This window comes from Chiloscyllium plagiosum, unplaced genomic scaffold (genome assembly GCF_037043375.1).
Source record: "Chiloscyllium plagiosum isolate Xiang-an unplaced genomic scaffold, Cpla_swu_hap1 HiC_scaffold_20, whole genome shotgun sequence".
In the NCBI taxonomy this organism is placed as follows: Eukaryota; Metazoa; Chordata; class Chondrichthyes; order Orectolobiformes; family Hemiscylliidae; genus Chiloscyllium; species Chiloscyllium plagiosum.
In genome coordinates this window covers 36,315,206-36,342,705 of record NW_028270158.1, presented here as the reverse complement: position 1 = coordinate 36,342,705, position 27,500 = coordinate 36,315,206, and the positions used below count along the sequence as shown (strand labels likewise).

General features: G+C 38.4%; 1 protein-coding gene across 17 annotated transcripts in view; it reads right to left on the bottom strand.

Moving 5' to 3' along the window:
* The window catches only part of rbfox1 (RNA binding fox-1 homolog 1), a 1,740,493-nt gene that overhangs the window by 376,828 nt on the left and 1,336,165 nt on the right, over window positions 1–27,500 (bottom strand). The window contains exon 1 of one of the 17 annotated variants that reach the window (XM_043711608.2): window positions 9,906–10,045. The exons of the other annotated variants lie outside the window; for them this stretch is intronic. The gene's annotated coding sequence lies outside the window, so the exon portion shown is untranslated. Of the gene's footprint in view, window positions 1–9,905; window positions 10,046–27,500 lie in introns of those variants that run through there. 17 annotated transcript variants of the gene reach the window in all.

Genomic DNA, 27,500 nt, shown 5'->3' with positions numbered 1-27,500 from the left:
CCACCATATCCTCTGGCAGCTTATTCCATACACGTACCACACTCTGTGTGAAAACGTTGCCCCTTAGGTCTCTTTTATATCTTTCCCCTCTCACCCTAAACCTATGCCCTCTCGTTCTGGACTCCCTGACCCCAGGGAAAAGACTTTGCCTATTTATCCTATCCATGCCCCTCATAATTTTGTAAACCTCTATAAGGTCACCCCTCAGCCTCCGACGCTCCAGGGAGAACAGCCCCCGGCCTGTTCAACCTCTCCCTATAGCTCAAATCCTCCAACCCCGGCAACATCCTTATAAATCTTTTCTGAACTCTTTCAAGTTTCACAACATGTTTCCGATAGGAAGGAGACCACAATTGCACGCAATATTCCAATAGTGGCTTAACCGATGTCCTGTACTGCCGCAACATGATCTCCCAACTCCTGTACTCAATACTCTGACCAATAAAGGAAAGCATACCAAATGCCTTCTTCACTATCCTAGCTACCTGCAACTCCACTTTCAAGGAGCTATGAACCTGCACTCCAAGGTCTCTTTGTTCAGCAACATTCCCTAGGACCTTACTATTAAGCGTATAAGTCCTGCTAAGATTTGCTTTCCCAAAACGCAGCACCTCACATTTATCTGAATTAAACTCCATCTGCCACTTCTTGGCACATTGGCCCATCTGGTCCACATCCTGTTGTAATCTGAGGTAACCCTCTTCGCTGTCCACTACACCTCCAGTTTTGGTGTCATCTGCAAACTTACTAACTGTACCTCTTATGCTCGTATCCAAATCATTTATGTAAATGACAAAAAGTAGAGGTCCCAGCACCGATCCTTGTGGCTCTCCACTGGTCACAGGCCTCCAGTCTGAAAAACGACCCTCCACCACCACCCTCTGTCTTCTACCTTTGAGCCAGTCTGTATCCAAATGGCTAGTTCTCCCTTTATTCTATGACATCTAACCTTGCTAATCAGTCTCCCATGGGGAACCTTGTCGAACGCCTTACTGAAGTCCATATAGATCACATCTACTGCTCTGCCCTCATCAATCTTCTTTGTTACTTCTTCAAAAAACTCAATCAAGTTTGTGAGACATGATTTCCCACGGACAAAGTCATGTTGACTATCCCGAATCAGTCCTTGCCTTTCCAAATACATGTACATCCTGTCACTCAGGATTCCCTCCAACAACTTGTCCACCACTGAGGACAGGCTCACTGGTCTATAGTTCCCTGGCTTGCCTTTACCGCCCTTCTTAAACAGTGGCACCACGTTTGCCAACCTCCAGTCTTCAGGCACCCCACCTGTGACTATCGATGATACAAATATCTCAGCAAGAGGCCCAGCAATCACTTCTCTAGCTTCCCCCAGAGTTCTAGGCAACACCTGGTCAGGTCCTTGGCATTTATCCACCTTTAACCATTTCAAGACATCCAGCACTTCCTCCTCTGTAATCTGGTCAGTTTGCAAGATGTCACCATCTATTTCCCTACAGTCTATATCTTCCATATCCTTTTCCACATTAAATACTGATGCAAAATATTCATTTAGTATCTCCCCCATTTTCTGTGGCTCCACACAAAAGCCGCCTTGCTGGTCTTTGAGGGGCCCTATTCTCTCCCGAGTTACCCTTTTGTCCTTAATATATTCGTAAAAACCCTTTGGATTCTCCTTAATCTATTTGCCAAAGCTACCTCATGTCCCCTTTTTGCCCTCCTGATTTTCCTCTTAAGTATACTCCTACTTCCTTTGTACTCTTCTGAGGATTTACTCGATCTATCCTGTCTATACCTGACATATGCTTCCTTCTTTTTCTTAACCAAACCCTCAATTTCTTTAGTCATCCAGCATTCCCTATACCTTCCAGTCTTCCCTTTCACCCTAACAGGAATATACTTTCTCTGGATTCTCATTTCTGAAGGCTTCCCATTTTCCAGCCGTCCCTTTACCTGCAAACATCTGCCTCCAATCAGCTTTCCAAAGTTCTTGCCTAATACCATCAAAATTGGCCTTTCTCCAATTTCGATATTCAACTTTTAGATCTGGTCTATCCTTTTAAAACGAATAGAATTATGGTCGCTGGCCCCAAAGTGCTCCCCCACTGACACTTCACTTGCCCTGCCTTATTCCCCAAGAGTAGGTCAAGCTTTGCACCTTCTCTAGTAGGTACATCCACATACTGAATTAGAAAATTGTCTTGTAAGCAGTTAAGAAGTTCCTCTCCATCTAAACCTTTAACACTATGGCAGTCCCAGTCTATGTTTGGAAAGTTAAAATCCCCTACCATAACTACCCTATTACTCTTACAGATAACTGAGATCTCCTAACAAGTTTGTTTCTCAGTTTCCCTCTGACTATTACGGGGTCTGTAATACAATCCCAATAAGGTGATCATCCCTTTCTTATTTCTCAGTTCCACACAAATAACTTCCCTGGATGTATTTTCGGGAATATCCTCCCTCAGCACAACTGTAATGCTATCCCTTATCAGAATGCCACTCCCCCTCCTCTCTTGCCTCCCTTTCTATCCTTCCTGTAGCATTTGTATCCTTGAACATTAAGCTGCCATTCCTGCCCATCCCTGAGCCATGTTTCTGCAATTGCTATGATATCCCAGTCCCATGTTCCTCACCATGCCCTGAGTTCATCTGCCTTCCCTGTTAGGCCCCTTGCATTTAAATAAATGCAGTTTAATTTATTAGTCCTACTTTGTCCCTGCCTGCCCTGACTGTTTGACTCTCTTCTGTTCTCAACTGTACCAGTCTCAGATTGATCTCTTTCCTCACTATCTCCCTGGGTCCCACTCCCCCACCTTACTAGTTTAAATCCTCCCAAGCTGTTCTAGCAAATCTCCCTGCCAGTATATTAGTCCCCTTCCAATTTAGGTGCAATCTGTCCTTCTTGTACAGGCCACTTCTACCCCAAAAGAGATTCCAATGGTCCAAAATGTGAATCCTTCTCCCATACACCAGCTCCTCAGCCATGAACTCATCTGCTCTATCCTCCTATTCCTGCCCTTACTAGCCCGTAGCACTGGGAGCAATCCAGATATTACTACCCTTGAGGATCTCCTTTTTAAATTTCTGCCTAACTCTCTGTAATCTCCATTCAGTGTCTCAACCTTTTCCCTTCCTATATTGTTGGTTCCAATGTGGACAATGACTTCTTGCTGGCCCCTCTCCCCCGTGAGAACATTCCTCTGAGACATCCTTGTTGTTACTACTATGACTACCCTCTTGAAAATAAAATAAAAATAAAATTGTTTCAACATTTTTACATGATATACTCATTATGAAGGCAAAATAAGAACAATGGATGCTGGAAATCAGAAACAAAAACAGAAATTGCTGGTCCAGTTCAGCAGGTCTGGCAGCATCTGTGGAGAGAAAGCACTCTCAGGGAAGATCTCTCAACCTGAAATGTTAACTCTGATTTCTCTCCACAGATGCTGATGAGCTTTTCCAGCAATTCCTGTTTTTGTTTATTTCAACGGAAATAAAAAAAAACGACTAATTCCTGATCTTCACTTTTAGGTTTGAAATGACCATTTTTGCCAAATGATTCACATCAATCATTTCCTTAAAGCAACACTTTTCCCAATGCCAAATTTCCTGTTTATCAAGTTTTCACACTGGTTCCCATCTGACACCTGAATGTCTCTGAATGGTTTCACAATCTGAAGACTGTTTTTGTGGAAGACTTGAGACATACCCTTACCCATCAGCATACTTTGTAGCATAAGAGTCTATGAACCCTTTGGCCACTTCAAGTAGACAGCAACTTTCTCAGACTAAAAATGCCACCACTCTTCCTGTGAATTTAGAAACTAATTGATGATTTGTGGTTAAATCAAACTTCCAAATACAACTTTCTTTCTCTGAACTCTTTCACCCTGTAACCTGTGCTTTGTTTTTAGTTGCTCATGCTATGTGCATTTGTTCTCTTTTTGCAGATCTCTCCCTCTCTCCTTTGCACTTTCCTCCCTTCTCACGCTCTATGTATTTTTCATTTTTCTTCTCTCTCAAGGGCTTTACATTTCCAAATCTCTTTCTTGTTCCTGCCTTTCTTTTTCAGATTCCTTTTTGCACCTCAAGCTGCCTCACCTGCACTGAACTTTGTAAATCCTCTGAATTAATTACCACATCTGGATTAGCCTTTTGCTCAGTTCTGAGCTTCTGTTCAGCATAGCCCCACCCACAGGTAATTATCTCCATAGCAACCTCAGGGCTTTCTTATATTTTGAAGTCTTTCAAATGGATCATAAGTTCAAGTGCTGTTTGTTCACACACATACAAATAGGAAAATAAATAATGAAAGCAAACATCCTATCATTCAGATTAAACTGAAAGCAAATTCTGCATTTTAATGTTGAATGTAACCCATGATAAAGTTAGATAAAACATATTATCTCAGTCCCAGGATTTCTGTGGGTAACTCAAAGCAATGTGGCCATGATATTCAACCACTCCAAGCAAGAGGCTTTGTACCAAAAGGATGATGACACAAAATATTGCAGAATCCATACAGAGGTGTATATTGGTCAATAATGGCTGGGTGCAAGGAACTGCCTAAGTATTTCGATGAGTTCAGTTCCTGGAGTATGAGGAAGGATTAAATCAACATAAATAAATTGATGGAACAGCTCTGCAAAATGAATATTTCTTAAAGTCGATTTAAAAATAAACAACCACAGCATTCTTTTCTGAAGATTTCACCATGTTTTTAAGTAATTCAATTCAAGTTTATTTGAACAATCAAATAAAAACAGGCTGGCAGAATGGAAGAAATCACGCAGACAGATGGATACAGAGATTTTGAACATAAAGGAAGAACTGAGGAATTCAATATTTGTAATGAAATATCATGAGCTAATCCACAGATCAAATCATAGCCAAGTATAAAATCTATTGTTCGAATGATGTATTCATTTTAGCTTACAACAGAACTGCAAGGAATTGGTTGTGTTTGCAATAATCTTCTTCAACAGATACACATAGTGGTCCCCATTCTCCACTCACCCTGTCAAAGCACAGTGACAGATCCATTGACCTTCTCTCTCCACCACATACACGCTTTTCCTTAGATGTATGATGGTTTAAATATCAAAAATAATTTCTACCATCCGTACTGCACTAAAATAGTGTTAGTGGGTAAGCAGCTTTCATATAAATAAACAATTAATATAGGCACTACAATGATAATAATGTAAAAATAGAATAGCTCTGCAGTCTCAATGCACAGAATCTCTCGATCATTGACAGAGCCATAATGCATGGAGACAAGCAGATGAAGGAGGTGAATGTATAATGCATAGGTAAGAGGTGTACTGTTTCATGTGGCACATGGTACCAGTACCAAGGTCCTAGCAAAACAGATTAATCAGGCAGTCATAGCTTTAAATTAGGAAGTGTGGGAGATGGAAGACTCATGTGGAAAATGCAGTATGAATAATACTTTGAACATAAATAAGAACATTAGAAATGGGGGCAAAAGTTGTGCTTTAAGCACCACAGATAAAAAAATCCAATAAGTGCAAAACAATTAAACCAATGATGAGAAACAAGAAATGTGAAAGTGAAACGTAAGTGGAAAGGGGCAGATTAAGGTCTGTGGTTCAAATAAACATTTTATATCAAAGAGGGGGATTACTGAAACAAACAAAATAAACTGCAGGGAAAATTTCGGCTTGGAAGGTACAACAAAGTGGATAATACTAAATCAGGCTCATAAGACAGTCAGGACTATGAACTAAATATACCAGCATATAAGGATAGATAGAGAAAATAGTCTAAAAGATAGAGTAGTTTTAGTGGTTAGGACTGACATCACTTCAATAATGGGAGAGAATATAACAGGAGATAAGTGGAGAATGGAAACAATTGAATTCTAGACAAAAAGTGAGGATTATAGTAAGCACAGAACCTCTGGTAGCAACTGTTAAGTAGTAGATTGTATAAATGCAGAGATTAGACATGCACAAAGAAACAGCACACTGGTTTTAATGGGAGATTTTAAATTTCATGAGGATAAATGACAACCACGTCAAAAAAAGTAATGAATTTCCTTTTTGTGTCTAGGTTTGTTTTATTTTTACAACAATGCCTTTCTGTCCATGGATAATAAAGAAATCAGTTTAGAGTATTACAAATGCCCTAACTATGATCTCTTGACGTTCTCTCACTTTGGCAAAGTGCACGTCACCCTGTCTGTGAAGAAAAGGGGCATAAGTAACTCAGGAAATTATACAGCACTTAGAATAACAGCTGCAGTCCGAAAATTATTAGAGCCTATAATCAAAATGGTCAGGGCACAAACTGAAGATTGCTTTCTCAGAAAGTGTCTCTCAATTCTGACACCTCCAGAATGTTACCAATTTTCAAAATTTTGGGTAGGAGTCAAGAAACAATTAACAGACTGCTTGAGAAGCTAGTTAATGGGAATGGGAGGATGAGAATGTCATTTTAAAATCAGCAAATAGGCACTCCTGAACTTATGCTTATGCATGCTTGCATATAGGTATTGTGTTCAATGTTAGCAAAAGTTAATAAAGAGACAACTCTTGAGACCCCAGGGTTACTGTGCCAGGTTGTGTACATCACACCACAGTTGGCTGTTTGGTCATTTTGTGCTCAGCCAGGCTGCAGGCTCTCAGAGGTGCTACCTGCTGTCTTCTGCAGAGAAAGGCAGGCCCCCATCATTGCCGCTGTCTGCATTTATCACTCATCACCTGCAGTCATTCCTGCTTCCTGCTACCACTCAGCACACCAACTAGGCGTTGAGTTCACCCAATTACAGCAATTAAGTTTTTAAATAAGGCTTTGTAAATGATACAAATGCAGCACAAGCTTAGGAATTGAACATTATCAGAGTGTTCATAGCATTCACTGGTCGTTCCTTACTGCCTTGAGAAGGTGATGGTGAGTCTTCTTCTCAAATCTCTAATAGGTTAAGTCACCATAGTCCGTTGGAGCTCTCTTACGGCTGCTCTCTTACTGGAGACAGAGATGACTGGCAGTGGGTTAACCTGAGGGTCACCGGGCATCAAGCAAAAGAGAGGTTGAAAAAGGTGAGTCATTCCGGATAACCTCAGCTAGGACAGAAACTGAACCCACATTGTTGGTGCTAGTCTGCATCAAAAACCAGCCATCTATCTGAATGAGCTGACCTATCTTGTATAGCTCCATAAGTGTATCATACAATTACAATGTAGGGGGTACCAGGATTTTGATCCAGCAATGATGAACAAAAAAGGCAATACATGTTCAAGTCTGCACAATGTGTGATTGCAGAAGGGACTTAAGAGATGAAAACAAATCCCATGAATTAAAATCCTGCAGATCTGGCAGCTGCTGCTGAAGAAACTGAACACATTGCTCCAGTGTATTTCTGTGGGTAGTATATGCTAGAACTACTGTTCAACAGTGATGAAGGGATTGAATGTTTATGTTACTGTTTGGGGGTTCCAGTATGGTGGCTTGGATGGTCATATTCTATTACAATGTTTTCTGCATTTTAACTGGTTCATCACTGAACATCTCCAGTATTTCCCCTTTGGCCACTCACGTGCTAAAATTGTTGATATGATGATGAATGCTTCCACAGATGCTAAAGGCAACATTTGATCAGCAGCCCTCTTTCACTAAAAACGTTAGATGCAGCACACCCTCCAAATGAATTACAGATTGGAGAGTCAGTCATTTTATTTGCTTATTTATTGTTGTAAGTAAGCACAACTGCAACCAGCACTCAGCTCATATAGAAATCAAACCTAATAAGGCAACTGCAAATAACTTTGTGTGTTTTTAGAATATAAATTAAAGTAGCTCATAATTGGAACATCATGACTGCAACTCATTCTTCAAGCACATATGTGTCCTGTGATTTGCTAAAGGAAGAATTGCAAGATGGCGGCATCCTCAAGGTTGGCAGCATTCACACTCCAGGGCCCATCTGTTCCCTCCCTTCTTCCCTTACCCATTCTGCTTTTCTTTATCTTCATCTGCTTCCTGTCAACAGCAGCGGCAAAATTGACATCATGGAGGAGAGTGGCCAGAGCAGGAATCTTGGCGAGGCATCAGCCTGGCCTGACGGTGGAACCAGGGACTACAGGTTGCGATAGGCCTGGAGCAGGGAATGCAGGCTTCAACAAAGTGGCAGCTTCAGTGGAACCAGGGACTCCTAGTTGTGATAACCAGGAGGGCCCGGCTCTAGGCCTATCAACAAAATGGCACTGGGGCCAGAGACCCTTGGTCATAGGGATAGCGTGGATCCAGAACGGGACCTGGCATGGTGGCCCATCAGTGAAGTGGACCAGCCATGAAAAGATGGCACTTGGAGAGTAGCGACTCCGATGTTGGGGTCCACAGGCAGTGGAGAGGTGGAAGCGCAGGTTGGTCAACCGGCTCAGGACTCATGGAGGAGGTGGCAGAACCAAGATGGATTCTCTTGCAGCCATATTGTTTTATTCTGTTTATTCTTAATCTATTTAAAATGGCTCCGGAATGTGGCGAAAGTTGAAACTCTGTTTTACAGTGTTGTTCATTGCAGAGTACACGTGACAATAAATCATTCATTTGATTGAATGTCACTTATTAATGAATCTTCTTTGACTTCAGATACATACACGGTATTAAAAGCTTTGGAGAGTGCCAAATAACGTCACAATCAATGAAGTACTTTTGAAGTTTAGATACTGCTGTCATGTAAGAAATGTGGCAGCTGATTTCAAACCATAATACTGCAAGTGATCAGATGTTGTGTTTTATGCATTGTTTGAGAGATAAAATGTTGACCAGGAAACATAGAAAACTTATTTGTCAGTCTTCAAATAGGGCTTTGAAATCCAATATATTTACTTGTGCAGACAATTCCTCAATTCAGCATCTCATCTGAAAGAAAGCACCTCCAAATATATAGCACTCCCTTTGTGCTACAGTAAAGTAGCAGCCTACTTCATATACTCAAGGCTTTCAAGTGGGTTTGAACCCAAAGCCTTCTGCCTCAGAGGAGAGAGCACTTTAAAATAAAAAATTCATTCCCACTTATTGTTACTTTGCAGTTTTTAGAGCAACCTCTGCCTGATTTCTTATCAACAAGGAACAATTTTTGCACATTTATGAAAACAGGTCTTAGAAATTAAAAGGGTTTATGCCCGAAACGTCGATTCTCCTGTTCCTTGGATGCTGCCTGACCTGCTGCGCTTTTCCAGCAACACATTTTCAGCTTAGAAATTAAAAGACAACCTGTGAAATACGATATAGAACAAAACTGTTTTTAAATCTGAATTTTTGAAGAAACATGCCTTCAATAAAACATGCCCATTTCATGTCCGAGTGATAAGAAGAAATACATGATTTTGTATGCCAATCAAAAACTGGACTGTAATAAAGTGCATACAGACAAGGTAAAGTGTGTGATAGCAACATAAATTGCAGTTGTAAAGGGAGGAGATTGAAATGTGACCTAATACACAAAATACCTTTTAAATGCTTAAGTTGAGAAAAAATATTATATGAATCCTATTTACTCATTTCAAACAAGAATGTTCAAATCGTATTACCACTTGCTACATAATTTTCAAAACAAAGTAATGCTGTGAAGAAGAAATTCTTGGTTTTAACGGGAGAGAAACAGCTTCTACAATTACATATCATTATCTCACATTTTATAGCAATTTGTGCACTTCCATGCAATCAAGGTTTCTAAAGGGCCAATTTCTATTAACTTGTATAAAAGAAACATAGCATTCAGTTGAAATGCAACTGTGTCAGCAGCCAAAGATTTCTTGCCAAGCAAAAAGATACGTTGATTTTCTTTACCAGGTTCTCTTTTACTACGATATAGTCAAAATCATTTATTTTAATCCATTACAGGATCTCATCAGTAATTGCATTTTTTTTTGTTTTTAAAGCAAACTCACCCCACTGTACTGTTAGTTCCTGCAAGAATTGAGCTGGTTGGTCACAAAGAAGAGTGAATAGGAAGTGATTTGCTCCAAAGCTACGTTAAAAAAATCCTCAAAATACACCAGGGGTATTTGGAGAGAGGGATAGGAAATTAGCAATCCTGTAGCCAGCTTCCTTCACTGTCATTAATCATGTTGTTTCTCACAGCTACAATGGAAGCTTATGGAAGGGTGGGGAACATACACTATTGGTTGACTCAGCTCTTTCCAATACAAGCCAGCCAATCCTTTTGCCCTGAGATATAAATAACTAGGAAGCAATTACAAAATATATAAAATGAAGAATCCTGATTGCAGAGTAAAGCAGCATTCAGTCTGAATAATACACTGTAAACTTCATTTGAGTTGACTTCTCATGTGAACCGCTTGCAGGAGGGTCACTGATCGCTGAATAATTCCACCCCCCAAATCACACCATAATCGAATTGCAGCCTATTTCCCCAACCATAATGAAAAAGGCAACCTAAATAATGCAGGTAATGTCGTCGGTCTCCCTTCAACTGTTGTACTTTATTACTGATGACTGCTATCCTCCATTCCTGCTGTACTGTAACAATGAATATATTTCACAGTGCACTTGGTTTACTGTGTAGGTTGTGGGAAACAGGCATTTCTACATAATGGAAAAATATTTTTTTGAAAAACAACCTCAGGCTTTTTAACTGAGAAATTCACCTAACATCCCTCTGATGAGGCCAAAGAGATTTTTCTACTTAAATGATTTGTAAAAATATTTTTAAAAATTTCAAACATTTCTTCATTTTGATTTTGCAACAGCTGAGAGTTTGCGTTTGTACAAGGAGAATATAAAAACAGAAGTTTATTGTTGAAATTTCCAATTGGAATGTAAAGTTAACCAAAAGTTATCTCTTTACCCATCTGATAATTCAAGACCAGACATTTCTTAAGATGAAATATGTAAGTACCTTAATAAGTAACATCTGTCAAGCAAGATATTGGAATTAGATCATTAAGCATCATAGCTGCTAGAGTTTAATTTGAAAAATAAATTCTAACTAAACAAATCAAGAGCCTTTTGCAAGATGTATCTTTTTTTAAAATAGGACTCATTGTTAAATTACATCGGGAGCCATTTCACTTTCAGCAGAAAGATACTTCAAACGAGAAGCCAACAAGGTTTGGTCATCAAGCTGTCTTTAATATGGACTGAATCGATTGTACATACTAGCAAACTACAGCAGAAGAATGGAGCCTAAAATATACAGGATTGAATTTTAGTAAAACAAAACCTTTCAAAAAAAATCTATAAACATGTTTTGATACCCATCTCTGAATTTTAGAAGCAGTTGCTCAAATTGCAAGATGGTCAATTTCATCTTGTGCATTACACTCAGATGGAATAGAATATCGAAACGTAAAATGCTGTACCAGATTATTTATTCACTGTAGGAGAAAGTGAGGACTGCAGATGCTGGAGATCAGAGCTGAAAATGTGTTGCTGGAAAAGCGCAGCAGGTCAGGCAGAAGAAGAAGGGCTCATGCCCGAAACATCAATTCTCCTGCTCCTTGGATGCTGCCTGACCTGCTGCGCTTTTCCAGCAACACATTTTCAGTATATATTTACTGTAGTTTCAAAGAGTTAACATTAAAAAAAAGCTCAAGATTTTTTTAAAAAATTACTCTTTTAAACAGACTGAAAGCCTTGACTACATGAAATTTCTTGAGTTGAATGAGTTACAAAGCCTGACTGTTTGACAAAGCTAAACCGAGAGAGTTGGTGCAGACCCAATGGGGCCAAATGGCCTCCTTCTGCACTATAATATTTCTGAGATTCTGTGAAAATAACCAAGGATTCGGCAATCAACTCAAGGTCCTTCTACATTCATATAATACTGAGCATTTCTATTAATTCAATAATTCTTACATTTTCAGCATTGGCTAAGTCAGTCCTCCAGTAATGTTACACATGCACATTAAGCAAACATTAAGCATACACGTTAAGTATTCTGTTAGATGTTTAAAAAAAAAACTTATCAGTATGCAGATATTGGGTCAGAAAATAATCCCATGTAGCATTCTTTAAAATCAAGATCCCATTTTGGAGAATGTGTAAATACTTTAGCATGAAGGTATCTACTTAGACTAGAAAAAACATCTTTTCAGTTTTATTTAATATTTTTTCATATTTATGGGGATACAGCAATCATTTCTTCAATTTTCTGCTTTTTTTTGTTTAATAGCTGTAATTAGACTGAAAGCTCAAAAGCAGAGCAACATTCAGACAGATCATACATTAGGGCAAACAAACTATGAATTGCTATTTCCAATTGTATTGGAAACATACAATGTGAACATACAACTTAGGAGAAGAATAGGCCATTTAGTCCTTCAAACCTGATCTCCCATTTGACAGAATCATGATGAATCTGATTGTGGCCCTAACTCTAATTTTCTGTTACCAACTTCTCCTAATGAAGAATCTAATATGGGCCTTAAAATATTCCAGGGCCCTGCGTCCACTGTTGTCCAGGGAAGAGAATTCTACATACTAACAACATTTCGAACAGAAAATTCACTCCATCTCCATCTTAAATGGAAGACAACTTACTTTTAAGCTGTGTCCTGGTTTTAATGTTGTGCTCCAGGTAACATATCCTTTCAATACCCACCTTGTCCAATTCCCTTAGCATCTTATACAAGGTCACCTCTTATTCTTCAAAACTTCAATAAATATAGGCTCACGCTATCCAACCTTTCCTCACAAGGCAATCCCTTCATCCCAGGAATGTGACCTGTTTTTGAAATGCAATTGTACATACTCTTTCTTAAGTAAGGTGACCAAAACGATACATAGTACTTCAAATATGTTACCACCATGGCTCCATACAAGTGTAATAAATCTTGCTTACTTTTTCACCCGATTCTCCTTGCAAACAAATGGTGGATTTTGTTGCAACTATTTGAGACTTCAACAAGTTTACCAAATCTTATTTATCAAAGAGCATAAGCCTCACAAAGAGCATAAGCCTCACAAAGAGCATAAGCAGTGCACGTGTGTTCTATTCAGTTAGTAAACAAGAGGAGATTATTTCCCAATCTTTGATTCCCATTTCCTGTGGATTACACAAGTAACTTCAGAACAGAGAATAATTATAAACACCCAAATGTTGACAATGACAGAAATCAGTTGTTGTATAGGAGAACTATTTTTTAACCAATTGATAGAAGGTGCAGGTTTAACAGATTCATTTGAGATACAATACTGAATCAAGATTACAGGCAGAATCTTGTTGAGTAATGAGAGTCTGGTCAGCTGGCTGGACAGTCAGTAAGAGACCCTTCCAGGGAAGCCCTGGAGGGGGCACATGTAAGAGGTCATAAGACAAGGAGGACCAGGCAGGTTTGGAAGCAAGAGTGAAGACCAGCTTTCTCTGGCACCCCCTGCCTCATGTTCAGTCCCTTTGTGAAGGACACCTTCTTTGTCCAAGGTAATACCTGCCCACATTGTTGGATAAGCCACATGATGACAGGTTCATGTCAATGGGTTCAGGCCAGCTGCAATGAGAATGAGGCCCTTAACTGGTCCTTCACTGAACACTTAACAGCTCAATTCATGATTGATCCAGAAGGTCAACTATGGGTCTTCCTGCCTACAGCATAATTCTGCTGGAAAGGGAGAGGGTGACTGCATTCAGCCAATCTATTTCCCAACCTAATTACACGCCCTTCCACCTCCAAACTTACCACTAATGAGATACAAAAGCATCCTTCATTTCAAATTGATTTCCAGATGAATATTCTGTATTATATATAAATAAAAAGCCTTAACTTTAAATATCTTGCTGAGGCCAAAGGTCCATCAATATTTAGCAAAGTTCATACAAATATATAGTCGACACAATCAAAGGCTAAAGACTGGACATTAGCCCTCAGGAATGGAGATAGGTTGACACAATATTTTGCAGAGCTGGCTGACATGCCATTCCTCAATGCCTTTTCAATGACTGGATGAGTTTTTTCAGAGGTAGTATGAGAGGTGCAGCAGCACAATTCAGGGACAATTGCAGGTGAGTGACCACCTTCCCACAGTGAGAACCTCTAACCCATATTTACGTGTGAGGTTGTCATGAAGCCTTCCCTAAATATCAGTTAATCCACTACCACAGACACATTGTGTATAACAATGCCATTATTAGTCATATGGACTTTGGCCTAAATGCATTATACTTTAACAGGAAGCGACAACTGATTAATTTATTAGTCCACTTATTGATATTTCTATTTCTAATTTAACTTTCGAACTTTGTTGTTCTCAAAATGATGTATTTGAAAGAATGACTGAACCTTACAATTCTATTCAGAAATGTGTTGTCATTTAAACGCGGTCATTTTACCTTCTTTGTACTATCAGGTGCTGTAGCTGATCTCTAAAATCTCTAATTCTTATGGTATTCAGCATTTCCTAATCAGACAGAAGAGAAACATCAACCCCCCAAGCACAGGGAGTATTCCATAACATAGATGGAAAGAAATAGGAAAATGAACATTAATGTTTTGTGATTTTATTTTAATTTTGAATGGAGAATTGACAGTTTAAATCCCTTTTAAAAATATCAGCAAATTATTTGGAAATTTTATCAGCAATTTAATTTTATTTGATACATCTGAAATATGATTAAAAAGAAAATGAATCTTCCAATGTTCCCACACAGAAAATGCTTTTAAATGAACTGAACAAATTACTTTAGGTAATTCCTAAAGTTTATGAATTTTTTGTATTTCATTCTACTAATATTCAATAAAGTCAATAGAAATGCAATGGAAAGTAGATTCAATCAACCTTCAAATTTATTGGATACAGAGCAATTATAACACTTAATCTCATATTTCATTACATTAAGATCCATATATAAATACTAACTGGACCAATGCTTCATTTAAGGAAAGTGTTGGCTATCAAATGAGGTAACTAGTTCAAATTCTTTTTATCATCACAAATAGCTTTGACAAATAGCTTCATTAGTGATTTGTACACAGAAAAGCCAGTAGGTTCAAAAAGATAAGTGGAAGATTTTCATAGAATATCACTTGAAAATGCTAATGCCATATATCATAATATGTCATAATAGCATACCATTGACCAAGAGAAAATTGAAAAAAAGAGGCTGGTATGTGTTCCAATGTTGAGGCCAAGTGTGTACTTATTCAATACTTTATGTTCTTATTCAATCGCATCATTTACTGTGAATAAATGTTTGGCACAGCATAATAAAAATTTTAAACATTCATTAAAAATTTCACACATTTTGCTGATATGTTTAATAATTATTTCAAACGGCGCCAGGCAAATTGATTGTACATGGAGATATGGGAATATCCTCTAAGGAGAGTCATTGCAGGTTTAGCCTTTGAGATATCAGTGCTACAATCCATGCATTATACATCTTATGACTTACAAGGGAAAACATTTTTAGACATATAAAGGATGGTTTAAATTGTGCCATGTAGTTTTACATGACTGTGTCGCACACCAATTAGAGTATTTATCAAAGAGCAGACATCGCTGATCTTGGCAGCAGAAAAAAACAAATTCTATTAAGTCTTAAAGAAGGAAAATTGTCATTACCTGTAACTGAAAGCCACAAATAATAAATTATTCACGATTCCTGAGGGAAGCAATTGCGGAAAAAGCCTGGACCCATTCAAAGACCAGAACAGGGTTAACATGAAATGTATCGACATAGATTATTCAATTATTATTTTTGCTTTGACTGGTGATGAAGAGGGGTTCACTATCATGACATGGAGAATATTTTCCAACATTCTGTTGTACAAATTAGTCTTTTGCATTTCCCAATTAAATACAGTCAAAATTACAGGAAGGAGGTAGATTTTAGTCCTAATTCTCATTTTCTGAACATGATTATTTATTGTTAAATTAATAACGTGGCAGGACAAATTCTGGAGAATTCAATATTTCATACAACTGAAAATTAAAATTAAGTTTCATTGTTTATCTACGAAATGCATTCATTACTTCTCCCCATAAGGATATGCTTAATTCATTCCCAGGGAGAAGTTCAACATGAATACAGCAAAAGAACAACTTCTTTAATATTTAGTTGAATTAAGTGGGTAAAAACAAAGACATTCGAAACCCTACAATGGATAACAGACACTACAATAATGCATTTATATTAGACATTTATACTAGATTCTGGTTCAATATTTAAATGATGAGATAAAATATGTCAGTCAATTTACAAAAATGCCATCTTTTTAAATAACCAGGCTTCTTTACTTGTAGTAAATAGGTGATCTGGGAAATATGGATGGCCTGACAAAATTGCAGAATTTTGTGAAACGATTTATGCAAGTGCATTAACCTGCACACTCAACAGAAGCATTTTTCTGTTTTCTTCATAAATCTTGATAGATTTATGAACACACATTAAACAAATTGAGAATTTGAGCTTATTCAACAGATTTCACAAGCTGGAGAAGCCATTTAATTTTTTTAGATAGGATTTTTAGAGAATTGCTTGGACAATGCAAATCCTCAGTATATTTACATATTTTTCTTCAGTGACATTTAACTTTTGTGAAATTATCTAGTACCCTTTTAGTTTCAAAAGCCATAGGATATAGAATATAATAAGCATTGTAATAATGAACAATTATTCCAGAACATTATGAAAAAAAATTATTGAGGACACAGATTAAAGATTCATCTTACAAATTAATTTGGTGTAATTTATATTTGTTTAAAAGTGTATCAACTTTAAGACATCTCAAAAAAGAGAAACAGTATTCTTAGAAACAGTGTATTTTGTCAACTTATGAATTACATATTGTAATAATTAAAAATGTATAGTACATTATCTTTATTAATATTTGTCTCAACTACTCAATGTCTTGAACTAACTTGGAAAAAAATGATATTTAAAAAGACTAATGCATGTCATGGGAAGTTTCCAGGGTAAAGGAAAATTCATTTCTCTATTTGGAAGATTTTTAGACACATTGTTCAAAAAATAAATGAGCTAAATAGTTTTCTGAAAGCTTCAAAAGAGGCTGTTCTGTTTTCATTGGAAGAGGCAAAAGGTCCTGTCTAATCTACTCGTCACATGTAGTGTTATTCTTTTGGAGTCCATGGAGTCAATTATATCTGGTTATATGCCACAAAAAATTAACTTTCTTGTAAAGACATCATCACAGCCAACACGCAAATTGCAAACAGAGGAGGGTCGAGGAGCATGTCAATTTTGTCTGGAGATAAAAGAACTGTCATGTATATGATTGCCTGTGAAAAGAAAGAGGGCATCTATGCCTTGTTATCATCAGTTAATTAGCCACTACAGGCAGGCAAGCATACATTTGAACATTTACCATGGCAATAAAATATATTATTCAGATGCAAGAAAAACAAAGATGACAACACTTACATGAACCAAATACTATTTGCCAGACAAAGGGGCTGAATTAACCCGAAAATAACAAAAAAAGGACTGAAAATGTGGATTGTAACGGTTTACAAACAAAACTATCACCTTTTTACTTCAAGCAAAATGATTTTCCAATGCAAAAAATACATGCTCACAATTGTGGGCTGCTCCAAATTTGATTCACAATCTGAGGTGGTGACCTTATGCAAATATAGATGACAGAAACAATTCACTAAGCAGTAACACCCATGTTATGATCTTCAATATAAATTCTTCAGTTAGTGAGACTTGTACATATGACCTCGGAGCACACACATTTACAGAACAAAAGGCTGCACGGAATAACCTACGCCGCTGCTTTGCAGTAATCGTGAATGAAAATAAAATTAATAACAGATTTGAAATTGATGTAGTGATACAGTATGATATCTTGGATGCTATCACTATTCTGAGGCAATTTCAAGGAAAGAGGAACCCTGCCAACCTCATTTTTCCAACAAAACAACTGCTTTCATTCTTCTCTTTTTAAAAATATTCTGACAATATCTGGCATTAAGCTCAATAACAGAATTAGGATAACATCGGATGTCAAGTAAATCAATAGAAAATCAATTATATTGTCAAAAGTAAGATGTATTACTTGCAATTTTCCATTTGATGGTTGAAATGAAACTAATACAGTATTTGTGGTCAGCAGGCTTAGTTAAGGTTACATTCTGATTGGAGTAAGGCATGGAAAATGCATTTAACTGTCATGAAATGGAAGACATTAATATACTCAAAATAGTAGGAAAATAGAAGTAAAATGTCTTGAAATCTCTTCATTCTGATGTTTATTTCAACAAAATTACAACACAAAGTCAAAGAACTTTATAACTTGGGTTACTGCCAACTAGCTAAAATGAAGTAACTTGCATTTTTAAACAAATCAACCAGAAATCCTGTCCTCAGGTAAGTGATGGGACACACTGACATCCACATTTATTTTTTCGTTGCATAACATGCCAGCTAGGGTGGTTTGACTACTGTGCAGTCTTTATTATAAGGAACAATGTCGATGAATCCTTCTCTAACAGAGAAAACATGAACATCTCTCAGTAGCAATTTCTCTTGCAGCATTCCCAAAAATAGACTTACAAAAAGGGTTCCAACTTACTTCAGCAGGACTGCAGCATTTTAACTCCAAAGGAATTGTGTATTAAACTAAACAGTGTAAATTCTAAACCCATTTTAAATCCCACTTGTACAACACATATTTGATAAAAGATGCAATAAACCAACTTATTACTTTTTCCTCTATTAAACAGAATCAAAACCCTGAATCACTTGCGTTGTCCTACTATATAGAATACATGTATTTTCTTTTGTTGAATAAGATAGCATCAAATTACATTATTCCTCAACAGGTAATGAATGCATTGAAAGCGAATATGTATAAAAACACCTTCACAAATGACTCCAGAGAACCTGGCAAATAGACAGCTCAGGCCAAAGGAAATTACCATAATTTATTGTTGACTTTATTTATATCAGTTGTGCCAGTTTTGTTTGATATCATGTTAATTGCATTTTTTAAGGTGGCCTTTAATAAATTACATTGCATTTCATCACTATTTTCACTGAGTTCATAGTATTTTTACCAAGTAACACACAGTGCAAATCAACAACATTATGCAAGAAAACTGTAATTTACTGGTGAAATCATCAGTTAATAACACATTGCCCTGTCTGTTTTCTTCATGGCTACAAAGTTCAGGCTATTTAAAAGCGTACAGGCTAACAAATGCATTGTAGATTCAGTGACGATTGCATATATTTGACAGAATTCAAAACTGAGTTTCCACAGAAAACAATGGATTTGTTTTATAGCGGGAGGGGTTGATAGGAATAGGTTATGAGGTTTAGTCAGGAGCTGTCAGCCTATGTATATACTTTGAATGTGCAGCCTTAGTAGAGTCCCAAAAATATATTTTTAATAATGTGTATTTGATATAAGCCAGCTGTTTGAAATGCTTCTTGTAAGTTGCATTCACAAGTAACACACAGAGGACTAATGAACCAGATCCCATTTGGCAAATACCTGTGCAAATTAAAATTCTGGTGAGGCCAAGGGTTAATAAATATGACAATGGAACTCCATCTTTTTAAATGGTAGGAAATGATACTATATCTTTCATAGATAAAGACAATGCACTCACACACGCAGGAGACATGTTAGTACAATGGCATCCTTGGTAATATAATTTTGTGGTGCTTGCCTCAGGAATGACATATAATTCTAAAACTAGATATGATGCAGTGTTAGTTTCAAGTTAGGGATAAATCAGAATATTGTGGTTTGTTTGATGAGTATCGAGGCCATTTTGGAAAATTAAAACTTATCATAAGCTGGAAAAACTGCCAATCATATTGCCATTTTAACATTTCCAAGACTGCATATTAAACAATTTTGTTCCCAATTTCCAAGTGCACTGTTTCCTAATCTCACGATTGAAGTTACCCACCTTGACAGCAAGAATCCAGGCCCGGAACATTTTGGAAGTGGTAGCTGATTTCAGGCCAATTGTTATTTTAAATCTGAAATTGATAGATTTGTGTTAGCCAAAAAGTATTAAAAGGGAGGCAAAAATGTGTAAATGGAGTTAGGTCACTGATTAAACACAATCTCATTGAATAGTATAAGAAACTGAGAAGCTAAAAGGATGACTCCAGTTTCTCTGTTCGGAATGTGTTTATAGGGAAGTTCACCATTTGGTGCAATGTGATTTATGGAACAATGGAAATAGATAGACTGATATTCACCTGCAGCAGTACTTCAATGAGGAGCACTCAGGTGATCAGTGGAATAATGTAGCAGCAGATCTAAGTGTTAGGAAGTTATGAGCAGCAGCAAAAGGTTACCTTACGGAGGTCGTTTATGTTTAAAGTTTCAAAAACCATGGAAGAAAAAGGCATGCTTCCAAATGGAACTGACTGCTACTTATGATTCCTTAGAGAGAAATACAAATGGTCCTGTTCTATATCGTGCACAGTTTGTGGCTAGGTTGAGGATGCTTTGTGGACAACACGTTGGATATTAAATTTACTCTGGGGTCTGAAATGCATCAGCTGGTCTCAATGTAGATTTACTGTTCCAGCACAAGTTCCTGCACATTTGGAATGGCGCATTTTCTTTGAAGATCTTCTATTAGCTGGACTAACCAGGTAAAATGGAGATATAGGGCTTGGTTTACATGGATTTGGAGTGACATCGTGGAACTAAGGCCCAATTTCAGAATTCCCTCCCTCAATCCTGGTGCTCCTTATTTTTGTCAGCAGGTGGGAAAGGTGGAGAAAGCAAGCCCATGCCCCACTGTCCCGAGCTTGATGGCTCAAACATATGCATTGACATCTCCTATCAGCCTGCAATTTTCAAGATGCAATTTCAGGATGACTCATGGCTCATGACCCCTCAGAGGAGTCCTGAACCATAGCCTGGATTTAGGAGTTTTTCAAAAGATAACTTCCAGAAGGTCTCATCCATGCCCACCCTGTGCTAACTAATGACTGCGTGCATCCGAATAGCACTGTACACCACCTTCTATCCTACATCATGTCAACCCCCAAACCCCTGCCCACCCCCCCAATGGTTCTTCATACCATGTGGAGAATCAGTGAAGCCTATAGTAACAACAACACTTGTGAAAAATATTACAACCAGCCACTTCTAAATTTCTTAAATAACTGCTGTTACTACAACCCCATAAGTATCAATTAACTCAAACTTTAACTTGCTGATAGCAAAAACTTGCAGTGCTAGGCATCTTTATTTTGGTTTAGAAAATATTGGATCATTAACAAAATAGATAACAATAACAAAGAAAAAGTATCAATTGAGCAATATTTTTCTTTGCATCTGTTTCATCAAGCTATTGGAAGTTTGGGTTCTCAGCCAAAGGAAATCATGCATGCTCCGACATTTTTCTAAGCCATTTCCCATGTGCCATTATTACTCTCGGATTAATTGTTCTGTGTTGAGTGCACGCTAGGTCAATGGGCATGGTAGTGCCAGGCTTTGCCGTGAAGGGTATAAGGGTTGAATGTCAAGATGGGTTTCTCACCAGAGAATGGTGAGAGGCTTACTTGCATGACTAACAAGCTCATTATTACTGCAGCAGATATGCAGTTTCCCATTCTCTTACCCTGGTGACGATTCCCAAACAGGAAAGTCAGCGTGGTAGCCTGATGGCTCCAGCTCACCGCTTGTTCCTCAGGGCCTCCATCAGTCACCAACCTCTCAGGGACTGTACACACAAACTGTCCATTGGGAGCTTGAGGCCCTACCTGCAAAATGAGATGCGAATTCTCCTCTGTCTGGCTAGTCCAGGGCAAATAAACCATATGGTGGCTGCAGACGTGACGTGGGTGTACAGCTGAGCTCTAAAGATGGTATTGACACCAGGAATCCCCAGAGGTCCCAGCAGTGGGCAATACCTCCACCTGTGGTGAGTGGGAGGATGGAATGGCCAGAAACTTACAGAGTGTGACACATGGAGAGTAAAGCAACTTTGGGAAGATAACACAAATTTTGCTTGGGTTCGTGTCGACAAATCCTCCAATGAAACTCAACATAAATGACACCGCTGCTAAGATCCAGCCCCAGTCTAGTCAGGTGAAACAGTCCCTTTCTCATAAAGCAGATTGCAGAATTGTTCCAGTGTAGAAGCAGGCCATCCAGCCCTTCAACTCAACACTGACTCTCTGAACAAGCAGCATTGCTCAGTGCCATCCTACTTTTTCCTCAGAACCCTACCCATTATTTCAATGTGGTTAATGGCCTAATGCCTTCTTAAATGTATCCATTGAACGTGCAATACTTAACAGACCTGAATCCCTCACCATTTGGAATCTATTTCACTTCCACTTTATGATTTGGAGATGCTGGTGTTGGACTGGGGCGTACAAAGTTAAAAATCACACAACACTAGGTTATAGTCCAACAGGTTTAATTGGAAGCACACTAGCTTTCGGAGCGACACTCCATCAGGTGATAGTGGAGGGCTCAATCGTAACACAGAATTTATAGCAAAAATTTGCAGTGTGATCACCTGATGAAGGAGCGTCGCTCCGAAAGCTAATGTGCTTCCAATTAAACCTGTTGGACTATAACCTGGTGTTGTGTGATTTTTAACTTCCACTTTAAGTAGACTCAAACCATAGCATGACCCCAAAGAATGGATAACTATTAAACTCTTCTGGATCACAACGATGCTTGAAAACTTTAGGACATAGGAAAGTGTTCAGTTTCTCCCAATTAAGTCACTCATATCATTCCAAACCAATAAATAAAGGCGAAACAATGGGATAAATTTCACTGTCACCATTTGCAAAATAATTTAGTAGAAGAGACTGCCTCCCAATGTAGAAGCTGTCTGATTTTTGCCTCACTGAAATTAATAGGAAGAAAAGCGAACAAGTTTTACTTTCTTCGTGAATTTGTGCAAACAAGGCACACAGAAAAGGAATGAGAGAGAGAGAGAGAGAGAGAGATGAAATTCAGAAAGGTTCGGAGAAAAACTGTAGAAAGATGCAACACTGAGGGATACTTAAATAGTCAGGAAGGCTAATGGAATATTGGCCCTTATTTCAAAGGAGTTGGAGTATAACAGTAGGAATGGCATACTGCAACTGTACAAGGAACCGGTGAGATGACGTCTGGAGTGCTGTGAGCAGTTTTGATCCCCCATTTAAGCAAAGATATAATTTCTGGCAGTTCAGAGAAGGTTTACTAAGATGATTTTTGGTATGGAGTGACTGTCTTATAAGCAAAGGATACACAGGTTGGAACTCTACTCCTTGCAGCTTAGACAAATGTGAGGTGATCTCATTGAAACATACAGGATTTTAAGGGGCTTCACAGGCTAAATGCTGAGATGATGTTTCCCCTCATGGGGGAGTCTAAGGCTGAAGGGCATGCTCACAGACTGAGATGAGGAGGAATTTCTCCTCTGAGGGTTGGGACTCTTTGGAACTTCTTGCCACAGAGAGCTGTGTAGGCAGAGGTGTTTGATCAGTCAGAGAATCAAGGGTTACAGGCAAAATGCAGGAAAGTGGATGAGGGAAATCTCAGATCAGCCATGATCCTATTGAATGTCAGGGCAAGCTCAAGGGGCCAAATGGCCTACTTTTGGTCCTACTTCTTGTGGCCATATGGTACATACACGAGAATAAATTGCAACTTCATGGGAGACATTTCTATTGATTCTTGTAAGTTATTGTTCAGACTGCAAAGAGGGCTATCTGGACTCTGTTCAACAAAATCTTATGCGTTAAACAGGCAATGTTTAAATCATGTAAATATTGCAATGCTTTAAACAAACAATGCTCATCTTTTTTAATCGTTGGTTCACAGAGTATGAATGTAGTTTATAGTAAAGCATGAATAGGTATTTGTGGTGAAACAAATTTTCAGCAGTCACATTAACTACGCTCAATGTATTTGGCAGCTTCATTTTACAGTGTACTCCATTTGCTGCGCAGAGGTCTATTTACATGGCGACCAAGGGAAAGTGACCTGAGGAAGGGTCAGATGTGCACCCAGTCATGCAGCTGTCTATGGACTGAAAGTCAGAGCCTGCAATGATCTCACTAGGCCCAATGGTCAAATTTTCAAAGATCAATAGCGTTAAAGCTACTTGTTTAGTTTTCATGCTGTTTCGCTGCCAACCACATAGTATTATTGAGGAAAAGATCCCCACAGGGAAACACCAACCATCACTAAAAATGTCACTGTCTTATTGTTCAGCCATTATATTGTAACGATAGTTCTTGGAAGAAATCATCGCCCTACTGGCATAACAATGTGTTTCGTCACACACACATCTCATATCCAACCGTGAATGGCGTGGCTTGTGAACTGTAAGCAAGAAGGTTGCAAACCTGTCCTGCTATTTCACGGTGCAGTTCCTTGATGTTTCTAGATGCTCAGAACAATCCTGTTTTGATTCATCGTCTTTCCCCCACAGAATTGAAGAAAAAGCCAAAAACTGCTTTTAATGAACCTTGACACCCCATACAAGTGGAACATACAGGAATATGTTCCCCACCCCCAACGCGTCTCATGGCGAAACACAACAGCCACATTTTTGGCTCTCTACCTGCTCACATGGAACATGAAATGATTGAAGTCACATTTAAATTCCCAACCACCAGTTCCCATTCAAACAAACAAGGAAGAGACTTGCAAATTGCAGTGGGTTGGCTGTGTATTGACATTACCCACACACAATAGCACATTACAGAGAGTGGAATCATTGACAGCTCTGTTGGTGGTCAAAATGTTGCTTTGCTAAGGAGGAGTGTCTAATGAAAGGATTAATTATCTTCACTGTGCTTTTGTACTTCTTTTGTCAGAATGCAGCAAACCTCTCTAGGTTAAGTTTATTTTTAAACCCGAGTTAAATCTTAGTTATTGGTACAGCTGTTTTTGTTATATTTTGATAAAAGGTTCAGGGAAAGTAATTAATTTGTTTATTAATTATCCTTCCAGTACCCTTGCCTTTCCTTATCTCAAGTATGCAACTGCAGCATTTCTACAAATCCAAAATCATCAGCATAGTTCTTGACCTCATATCTTAAATAACAGTGCATGGAAAAGGCTGTAATAAAAGGGCTCTATCCTGATCAAATTAAACAGAGGCAGATCAATACGTTTTTCTTGGCACTGTGCAAACTGTTGCAGGGAGTACAGTAATGTTCAGATGGTGTAATACATGCTGTTCAGCAAGGAGATTTTCCTTTACTGAGTCTGTCACTTCCTATTTCGATTAACAAACTGCTGAGTGGGAGCTCATCACTGGGCAAATCTTGCTATTCTGCTGAGTACAAAGGGGTGGGTGAAGGATAAAGTACAGAAAGGACAAGGGCTGAAGTGCAGTGCAAAAGTAGCATGGAGTTATACAGCATAATTCTACACTGCTGGTTTCAATTCACCCTGCAATTGTCCTGTCAAAGATTCAAGGGGACAAAGGGGAACATACTGTCAACGTTTCCTACATGTTGCAGACTGCAGCTTTACTCCTGGGGCTTGTGTTTGGTTTGTGTGAATGGGTGGCTGAAAGTAATCAAGAAAGCCAAAAGATGAATAACCACAGAGGACTGTTGTGTGTGAACAGAATACCAGAACAGTGCTCATCACGCCTCATTGATGGCTGAGCCAATAATAGAGCAACGCATTTATGCAATTTGAAGAATTCTCATCATTTCTCATAGGCTTTCATCACTACCTTTAGTTTAAAAAATATGCCTCTACATTGTTGTTGTTTCATTGGCATTAAACAGACACAATTTACGATTGCTGTTTATATCATGTAATGACCAGAAGAGTGAAGTGATCGGCTCTGGTGTTTTTAACCCCTTCAGTTGTTTGCAACAAATATTTTTGATCCTTTTTTAAAACACATCGCTAACACATTTCAATTAAATGGAGTTAACTGGGTCCAAAAGAAAAGAGCCAATACCAAAGGCTTTCTTGAGTGAAAGAGAGTGCAGTTTTATCATTTGAACTGGCGTAAGTTCTTTTTAATTTTTTAAAAAGGGAGTTGTCTGCAGACAAAGGAAGGCAGAAACAGTGACAGTTTAAAGTTTTGACAGTCCTTGTATTGGAAGAGTGAAACATAACTCCACCGTTTAGCTGTTGTACTGTTTCCTCAGGAGGGCAAAAGTGCAGAAAACCTTGCTTTCTCAGTGACTGATGAGGAGTTTTGTCAAGTTGCTTTTTCACCAGCGTTGGTTTTGGAGGTTGAAAGAGGGAGAGAAAAGCTTTCAGTATCCTTACTGTTATCAGTGCAGGTTGCTTTCTCTCTCCTTCATTGCTCTGTACAGGTTACTGAAACATGATGCATTTGTTTGTTCCAAAGCTAGCTCCAGTCTCTTTCAAACTCAACCCTCTGTGGGTAATCTTTCACCTCCAACAAGTGAAGTCTTAATGCAAGTAAAAGTAAAACAAGAGATGCAAATTTCTGGATTCCTTGCTGAGTTAGTGCCTCTTGATTAAAACAGCAATTCTGATCCAGCTGGTTATTTCTCACCCAGGGCTTAAGGTTAGGGAAAACTTGTTCTGATACTTATTTATCATCACGTGCAGCATGTAACTCGGACTTACTACTCTCACTGAGGCATTCACACATGGCGGATTGGTTTTATCATTTGGACAGAATGCATTTGTTGGATTAGCCTGGAGACCAAGTTAAAAATGTTATTTGCGACCATATACACATTGATACACAGGTGATCACAGAAGCCAGTTGTCAAGGCCAACAGCAATAGTGCAAGCAAAAAAAACCTAATAATCACTTCTACTTACTCAGGTGTCTTCGTTCTAAAAGAATTGAATTCGAGGAAAATAAACGGAACCATTCAATAATGTTTTAACATGCCCTCAAATAAAAACACAATAAATGTGAGAACACTGACTAGGGATTAAATATTGGAATGGGCCCATTTTCAGGCTTCAGAATTATGATATACAACGAACTTGTTTCCAGCCAAGTTGAGCAGAGAGGGCAAATACTGTGTGACTTGCTCATTAACAGGATTGCAGCTTGAAACCCAATGCAACATGTCGCCCATTGTATGTCAGCAGGTGGCTTAGAAACATATTAGAGGCATTTTTCAAAGGGGTGATGCCACAGACTTACAGCACTGGAACAAAGTCTCAGAAACTCTGAGGACTGGAAGGAGACAAAAATGGAGTAGTGGGCTGGAGATAGAGGGTTCAAAAGTTCTCTGATGGTTTTGACACAGGATATTGATGGGAGGAAAAAGATTATTTTTCCACAGGAGGCTTTGGGCTCCTCAAAGCCTATTCTCTGAAGGAAGCAGTCAGTCACAGAAGCTGCCTCTGAGAGTCTGGACCCAAGGTCATATCAACAGTGCCAGAAAAATGTTCAATAATCTTGAGAGAGTTGTCAAGGTCAATCACACATCTTCAAATAATGTCCTCTGCTGATCACACCACCAGGTTCACTATGCTCAATGTACCAAGACCCAAGCACTTGCCCTTCAGCAATCTGGACTCACACTGAATATTTCAATGCACTCGTAACCACCACCACACTTAGTTTACACATACTTCCAGATATGGTCGGTTGGCCAAGCATATGAC